This window comes from Diabrotica undecimpunctata, chromosome 3 (genome assembly GCF_040954645.1).
Source record: "Diabrotica undecimpunctata isolate CICGRU chromosome 3, icDiaUnde3, whole genome shotgun sequence".
In the NCBI taxonomy this organism is placed as follows: Eukaryota; Metazoa; Arthropoda; class Insecta; order Coleoptera; family Chrysomelidae; genus Diabrotica; species Diabrotica undecimpunctata.
In genome coordinates, this window is record NC_092805.1 from 38,436,273 (window position 1) to 38,445,654 (window position 9,382).

The 9,382-nt window shown below is 32.5% G+C and overlaps 1 protein-coding gene across 2 annotated transcripts in view; it reads right to left on the minus strand.

Annotated features, from left to right (window-relative positions):
* The window catches only part of LOC140435564 (uncharacterized), a 147,969-nt gene that overhangs the window by 111,101 nt on the left and 27,486 nt on the right, over positions 1 to 9,382 (minus strand). The window contains exon 1 of one of the 2 annotated variants that reach the window (XM_072524311.1): positions 5,162 to 5,337. The exons of the other annotated variant lie outside the window; for it this stretch is intronic. The gene's annotated coding sequence lies outside the window, so the exon portion shown is untranslated. Of the gene's footprint in view, positions 1 to 5,161; positions 5,338 to 9,382 lie in introns of those variants that run through there. 2 annotated transcript variants of the gene reach the window in all.

The window sequence follows — 9,382 nt, forward strand, 5'->3', positions numbered from 1 at the left end:
CGGAAAAACATGTAGTTTTTGTAAATTATAAAAGATTTGAAAACAAGAAACAAGAAATTAAGTTTGCTTAAACGTAAGACATAAAAAGTAATAAATTTTTACTGAAATTAAGAAAGTTTACTATCACATTGTGTTTCCCCCGAAAGGTTATGATTATGTTCGAAATGTGTTTGAGACTTGCTTTCCCCACCATTGGAAAATTAAGTATTGATGTCGATCCAGGTTTCACTTTTGAATCCTTTGATGTGTTGAACAAATATGTTGAGACTTCCACTAAGCCCATTTTATTAAGTCTTCTTGTAGATGAAACATAGATGAAATGACCATTCGAAAGCATATAGAGTGGGATGGTTAAAAGTTCCATGCATATATAAACTATGGCATTGATTTAGATGATGGCTGTAATTCAATGGCGAAAGAAACTTTTGTTGTAATGGCTGTAAATATTAATGGAACTTGGAAGTAACCACTTGGAACTTGGATTTTATTTTGTTGATGGCTCAAATGGTGAACAAAAAAGCACTTTTGTTTCTCAATGCATGAAATGTGTTTTTGATTCTGGAGCCTGTGTTGTGTGTCTGACATTTGATGGTGCTTCCTCAAATGTGTCAATGATAAATATTTTAAAAGCCAATAGCAATTTTAAAATGTTAAGAACGCATTTCGCACTGGTGAAGCGTCCATGTAATCATTGTTATCATTGGTAACAGTTAAAAATCTCACAAATTAATACTTTATGACTACTGTGAAATAATTTCATTTATATTTTTTATCAATAGAAATATGCGTTAATAGTAAAACTAGACGTACGAAAATATTGGCGAGAGAGCGTGGGCGTGCTCTGGATCTTAGTAGGCTTGTTACCATTTTTTGCTTTGGTTACTTAGATGGTTAGTACCTACTATAAAGTGTGCGTGCAATTAAACATAGATGAGTGATGCTGATGGAAGATGGAAAATGAACACCTATTTTAAACAATTTATAAAAATGGTGTTTACGAATTAAGCAAATAGTTTCCAAAATATATAAAGAGGGAAACGTTAAAATTCCGTGATTTTTGAGATAGCTTCTGCAATGTGTTAACATCAGATTGGGCAACTGTACTAGAACACCCAAAAAGAAGACCATATCGAAGATGAGATTAGAACAAAGAAAAATATGTTATTTTGAAAAATGCTAAATTGATTTCCTTCGAAACAGATCTTATTGAATATTAGGCTGAAGCTAATTTCTTACTTAACAAATCGATACGAAGAGACTATTTAAGGTTGCTGTCTATAAAAATACCAAGAAATTTTACAGAATCAACGATACTGATCTGGCTGTTATTAAAAAGCAAAGGTTGAAGAGCTCCTTTATAGGATAATGCTACTGTCTGAGGAGAAAGGCACATAGAATTCTGCCAAGAAAAGAATATCGTAATTGCCAATATTTGGTTTCAGCTTCCTAAGAGAAGACTATATACATGTACGTTTCCTTCACATACAGAAAACTACATTGTCAGAAACCAGATAGAGTTTATACTCGTAAATAGCAGAATAAAAACTCTATAACCTCAGTTAAAACTTATCCCGGAGCAGATGTTAACTCAGACCACAATCCGTTAGTTGTTGACCTGAAAATAAAATTTAAAAAAATTGAACTCAGAAAACAACAAACAAAAATTAATGTAAGAATGCTAAAAACGAAGAAATAAAAAACGAATTAAAAAATAATGTGAATTTTAATATGCAAAAAACACTAACTGACAACAAACAAATTATAGATGTAAATAAAAAGTGGTATAATATAAAAAACACATTACTGAAACCAGCTCATGAAAGTTTGATACACCATAGGTCAAAGGCTAAAAAACAGTGGATGACAGAAGAAATACTATTACAGATGGAAAAAAGAAGGAAATATAAAGGAAAAGATCTACATAAGTATAAAGAAATACAACGAATAATTAAGGAAAAAATCAAAACAGCTAAGGAAATCTATATGATGAAACAATGTAAAGAGATAGACAAACTAGAAATAAAATTTGATATGAGAAATATGCACAAAAAAATAAGAGAAGTGACTGGAATTGGTCGAAACAGACAGCAAGGACACATAAAAACAAAAAAGGAGTACTACTAATAGATTTACCAAAAAATTAAGATGATGGGAGGAGTACGTTAGAGAAAAAATTGTTTTATGTAAAAATCCTTTATAAAAGGTATAAAAATTAAAAACCCAAACGGGCTATGTCATGAAGACAAAACGTTTTCGGAATCCAAGTTCCATCATCAGTGTCCCAAAAAGTATATAACCACTTTAATTGAAAAGAACATGAATTTAAAATGTTGACCAAGGTTAATACAAACTGTGGTTAATTCTTACTAGGTGTACATGTTTTGAGCCACTAAATATCTGGGTAAAAACCCATTAAAAGTTCTATGTTACAATTTAGTTTACATTATTTGGTATTATATTTTAGGATGTTAAAGTTACCAGTAGATATGATAACATGGCGACGTATGACTCCACATCAATGTCGCCATGTTATCATATCCACTAACGTCACAAAAATTTTTTGTGATACATGGTATACAGCTAGCTACAGGAACGTAGTTTCCTTGTGAATTTTACGTTAGAGAACTTTTCCAAGATGAAAGAGGTGAAATGCAGAAAATACAAGAATTAAATCCTTTAGAGGAAGAGAAGATCACGATAGATGAAATCAAATATGCTATCAAAAACTCTAAAGACAATAAGGTAGCTGGATTAGATGAAATACCAGTAGAACTGTTAAAACTAGTGGAAGAGGATAACTTGGAAGTATTGACAGATTTATTCAAGACGGTGTACCATACGGTACATCTGTTGATCTGTTGGCCGATGGCAGAACTCATGGTTAAAGAATCTACATGATTGGTATCAATGCAGATCGATTGATTTGTTTAGAGCAGCAAGTTCAAAAATAAAAATAGCCATTATGATTGCCAACCTCCGTAGGGAGACTGCACTCTAAGAAGAAGAAGCTACTCTTTTATTCACGTTAAAAGAAAGTTAATTAGAATCAGACCAAGTTTTTGTTTTAAGTAGATCAGAAGTTATAGTTGCAAGAGTTGCAATATTAGAGTTCCTCAAGGTGGTACTGGTACCATCAGCAAAAAGATACATTTTTGCATCGATTTCTAAGTTAGTGATGTCATTTATAAAGATAAGGAAAAGTAGAGGACCCAATACTGAATCTTATGGGACTACACATACAATTCCGTAGAAATTTTGTATTTTTATAAAAATTTCCTAATTTACATAATCAAAAGCTTTGGCATAGTCACAAAAACATTGGCAATGTTAAGATTATTGTTTAGTGCTTGATAGACCTCATGTAGTACAGAAAACATAGCATTACTGGTATATTTATTAGATAATAAGCCGAACTAATTTTGTGATAAAATGATGTCAACGAGAAAGGACATAAGTCGGACTTTTATAAGTCTCTCAATAATTTTGGATAGGACCAGTAAGGCAGTAAGGTAATAGGTCTATAGTTGCAGAGATTCGATTTTTCACCATCCTTGTGAAGAGAAACAATAATTGCTGTCTTTAGGCAATCTGGAAATGTACTCCTTTTTCAAAGGAATCATTAATTAGTGAGACCAGGATGGCCAACACATGTTTTTGGAGATTTAAGAACATTTTTATGGATAGTCCATCAGTACTTCAGGAAGATTGGTTTTTAATACTACTGAGGGTTTTGATCAGTTTAGATTTATAAACTGGCCTTATAAAGAATGAATTCAAGACCTGTTTTGAATTGAGGAGATAGAAAATAGGGTCTTGTTGTGGCAAAAGAATCGATGTTATATTTTTACTCACATTAACGAATTATTCATTTAGATTTTCGGGGTTTGGAAGAGAAAATGATTGAGCTCAGTTACTTTTATTTCGAAGATAATTTATTATGGACCAAGCTTCTTTTGCAACATTTTTAGAGTATCCAAGACGATTTTGATGGTACATTTTTAAGCTGTTTTAATAAGTTTTAGGTAGGTTCCTCTGTACTTGGAGATATAATCAGTGACAAAGACGCTGTTAGTAAATTTCTTGATGTACAGAAGTGAACAAATATTCTTAGCTAATATGTGGATACATTTGATAGTCCAGAGTTTGTGATGTTTTGACTAAATGTTGGATTTTCGAGGATGGTTAGTTAAGATAAGAGTGTTAAACTTGGTATATACATGATCATGATCATTAATTTCTGCAATAATAATTGTAGAGCGTACATCTGATCTTACTAATTTGTAAAACTGATGATTTCTTTTTTAATAAATCATCCATAATAGATTATACCATTGCATTTTGTTTTTACTATATTTTAATAGCTATTGGGTATTTCGAAGCGGGTGTATTGGCCCGCTATGGTTACAAAAATACTAAACCTGGCCCTCCAAAAAATTATGTTGACACCCCTGCTCTAGAGTTTTTTTTAGAGTAAGAACAGTTGTTTAAATAATCGCTCCTCAGGATAAACAAATTAAGTAACTAACAAAATATTCTATCATAGCACACTTCAATAACTCATTAATTGCCATAATTTCAAGTAGTTATATTACATGTCATAATTCAAAAAACAAATTTGTTAACATATATAAATTACTGCAAAAATAGGGGTTTTTGCAATTCTCGGTCAACTGTTTATGTATTTTAAATTTAAAACACGAAAATTAAACTTTTTGAGGTCTACGACTTGTTTTTAAACCATTTTTCTCTAAAATATATAAGAAACGTTTTATAGGCAATAAATGATTTTTTAACATTTTATGACTGTTAAAAAAAAACAAAGCAAAATCCGTATACGTCTTCAATGATTTCTCTTCAGCTATTTCTTATATACCTTTTAGAGCCTTTAAAAACCTGTGTTTTTACGTGAAATCGCTGGTATTTCACAGATTGACAAGGATATTACTTCAATTTTATTGTGCACATCTAATAAAAGTGCCATAAGATCATAATCATATTTTCTAAACTGTATTTTTATTGTCCCTTTTCCCGTCTAATATTTCTTTAAATGTTGATATATCGATAATACTAAAATTAGTCTTGAATCCAATTTTTTTCTTAGTGTAGTTACTAACATTTCAAACTAATTAACTAGTAATTTTAAAAAATGCCAATTACTCACCACGTAAACAATGGCCAAGTTACCATCGTCATATCAATTTTTCTCGCATTTAAGATTATTAACGATAAACATAATAAAACACCAATTCTTCGTCACCACCGAGGTCGTTGAGATCATCTTACGGAAAAAAAGAAGGTCGTACGGCACAGAGCAACCTTCAATATTGTTAATACAAACTTCGGAAGTAACCAGGATACACTGGAGTTTTGGGAGTAACAATTATTGTCGCTGGAGGATGGGGACGCAGTGTGAAGCAAAGGAGGGATGATTTGGTGCAGGGAAGGACTGGCCGAAGTTCGTGATGTGCAGTTGCGCCAAAGAGATAGTATACGATGGCGCAATTTTAGTTTTGTTTTGCTTAATATTTTTTCCACCGCAATATATGAATACAAAGAAGAATTTTTGAAATAAATAGTTATGATTTGTGTCTGGCCTATTTGTATACAGTATGTCCGTAAAGTATGGAATAAATTCGATATTTCCTAAATGAAAAGCCTTTTTAAAAAAATCTAAAACACGTCGATTTTTAAATTTAATGTTCTACAGTTTACAATAAAATTTCATTATACAAGGTGATACATATTACAGTGATGACGTCATCGGCTCTTTTTTTAAATGTCTTCTTCTTCTTCTTCTTCGCGCGACTAGGATTACTCCTGTTTGTCTGCTTCTTATTCTGTTTCAGTCGTTGTTGACTGTACATTATCTTTCCACCTTTTTGGCGGCCTTCCTACGGGTCTTCTGCTATACGGCTTGTTGTTTTTACAGATGTTCGCTAATCTATCTTGTTCCATTCGGTTTACATGTTCGTTCCAGTTTTTTTTCTTGTTTTTATCCACCTGTTAATATTTTGAATTTAACATTGTTCGCGTATACTTCTGTTGGTTTGTCTGTCTCTTAATGATATGCCCGCTATTGATCTTGCTTGCTATCTGATCTAATACTTTCATTTCGATATTGTTGCTTTGTTGTTTCCTCTTTCTTGTATCGGTCCTTGTCTCCGCTGCATATGTTAGGATTGGTCTTACTGTTGTCTTGTATACTTTCATTTTGCTTTCCATGGTCAGATATTTGTTTCTCCATATGGTTTCTCGGAGGCAACCACTTACTCTTGCCGCTTTTGATGCTTGCCTTGTGGTCTCTGTTCTTATATCCCTATCACTAGTGATCTCTACTCCTAGGTAATTAAATTTCATTACTTGTTCTACAATTTTGCCGTCTATTTCTAGTTTGCATCTACGCGGCTCTTTACTGATCACTATATATTTAGTTTTTTCTGCTGATATTCTCATATTAAGTTTGTTTGCTGTGATATTGAAGTTGTGAAGCTGCCTTTGTAGGTTATCTTCGTTATCAGCAATTAGTACTGCATCATCGTCATAGCATAGTATCGTGATTTTATGCGCTCCCATGTGGTATCCGTGTCGTTTTCTTACTTCGTGAATTATTTAATTCAGCACCATATTGAATAACAATTGGCTGAGCGAGTCTCCTTGGCGGATTCCTCCTCTTAGTTCTATGCATTCTGTTTCCCCTGTTGGAATTATAACTCTGGTCTTGTTGTTCTTGTTAATTTCATTAATTGTCCTTATTATCTGATGGTCTATTTGTTCTTCTTCTTCTTTAGATGCAAATCCACTAATGGATGTTAGCGATTACATTTTCCATTAATTCTCTATTTCTTGCAATATGTATCAGAGATTGTATGTCGTTAATCCCTGTCCATTGCCTTATGTTTCGGAGCCAGGACATTTTCTTGCGTCCCATTCCTCTCTTGCCTTCAATTTTACCCTCGATTATAAGTTGGAGGAACTGGTATTTTTCATTTCGCATGATGTGACCTAGATACGCCGTTTTCCTTTTCTTGATGGTTTCGAAAAGTTGGCGTTCTTGGTTTATTCTTTTAAGGACATCTATATTTGTGATTTTCGCTGTCCATGGTATTTTTAGGATACGGCGATAGAGCCACATTTCGAAAGCTTCTAATCTGTTTATATCCCTCGTTTTGAGTGTCCAGCCCTCTACGCCATATAGCAGCACTGACCACACGTAGCACTTAGTAAACCTTAGTCTCAGTTGAAGATCGAACTCTGAACAACTTTGTTCAGCTTGTAATAAATTTAAGACGTCATTTCGCTTCACCCTGTCGAAAGCACTTTTTTTAAATCTACAAAGCACATGTATGCTGGTTTTCCATATTCAATAGACGTCTCTATTATTTGTCTAATAATAAAAATTGGGTCTATTGTGCTGCGGTTCTTTCGTAAGCCTTGTTGTTCATCTGCCATGTTCGCTTTTTCCTCGATTTTATCTTTTATGACTGCCGTTAACAATTTTAATGTACTATTCATCAGACTAATGCCTCTATAATTTTCAGGATTTCTCGAGTCTTCCTTTTTAACTATCGGTAGCAGGAGACTTTCCTTCCATTCCGCTGGTACTACTCCGGTATTTATTATATCGACGAATAATTTTAGGAGCCATTTGCGTAGTGTTGTTCCTCCATATTTTAGCAGTTCATTGTTCATCAAGACCAGGTGCTTTTCTGTTTTTTAATTTTTTTATTCGTTCTTGTAGCTCTTCTTCTGATATTAGTACTCTATCGTGAGTTTCGTTAATTATTATTTCTCTGTTCTCTTCTTCTCTTTCTCTCTACAATAAAAGTTCATTATACAAGGTGATACACATTACAGTGATGACGTCATCGGCTCTTTTTTTAAATGTAACACCCTGTATTTTAGGACATTTTTAGATCGATAAAAATGAACTGATTCCAAAAAAGTATAATACTGGGAGTCTAACGGATATAATTTAAAAGATATGCGCTTAGAAAATTAATTTTATTGATTTATAATATTAATAAATTATAAATAAATTATAATAAATAACTTGAAAGTAATCCAGTAATTAATACCTGACTTAATCTTAAATGTTCGAATTGTAGCCCTTGTTGTATTTGACAGTAAACCAAACGTTGTACAAATTCTTGTAGAACCTTGTTTATGCTTTCTTGAGAAATATTGTTTACTTCTTTACGAATTCTTGTTTTTAAGTCTCCAATATTTGCAGGTTTTGTTTTATAAACAACATTCTTGAAATGATTCCACATAAAATAATCCGAAGGATTGAGGTCTGGCCACTGGCCACTTCGCTGTGCTAAAATTTCGTTTAAGTACCTTCGAACATCTAAAGCATAATGCGGAGGAGCACCATCCTGTTGAAACCATAAACTTTTATCAAAACAAAAAGATTAATTGTACTGGGAAATAAATTAACTAAAGTAGGTACGAGATACCCACTTAAAAACTAAAGGTATGCTGGCCCGTTTAAATTACCTTCGAAATAGTAGGGTCCGGTGATTTTCGGTGGCTGTTATCCATCATTATTTCGCAAAATTGTATTCTTTTATCTGGATCATCCTCGTTTAATTCCTGTTCAACTGGGCATTTTACTTACTTTACTTACTTTTACGTACTTTGTGTACCGTTATTTCGCAAATATCGAGATCACTACTAACCTTATGAACAGAAGTATGCGCATCTTCTTTAAAAGCAACTAGAACACCTACTGTTGTAACATAATTTACAGAGGGACGACCTGATTTACGTGCATTTTCAACCGTACCAGTTTCTCGAAATTTCTCTTTAATCTTACTTACTGTTGACTGCGTGATGGGTATTTCTGAATATTTATCAATAATAAATTACACACTTCTATCTGAGTTCGCGATTTGTCTCCATACCCAATCATCATGAGTATTTCAATTCTTTGCTTTACACTCAAATTCATTTCTACTTAAAATTAAATCTAAGCAAGAATACAGAACATTCACGAATCAATACAATTATTGTACTACTTAATTGTTATTGAACGTTACTAAAAATAATTACAGTTTACCAAAAACTAGAAGTAGGCTACTTTTTTGCAATTGATAATAAATAATATATTTTTTAAGCGCATATCTTTCAAATTATATCCATTAGACCCGAGTATTATACTTTTTTGAAATCAGCTCATTTTTATCGATCTAAAAATGTCCTAAAATATAGGGTGTTACATTTAAAAAAGGAGCCGATGACGTCATCACTGTAATGTGTATCACCTTGTATAATGAACTTTTATTGTAAAATGTAGAACATTAAATTTAAAAATAGACCTGTTTTAGATTTTTTTAAAAAGTCTTTTCATTTAGGAAATATAGAATTTATTCCATACTTTACG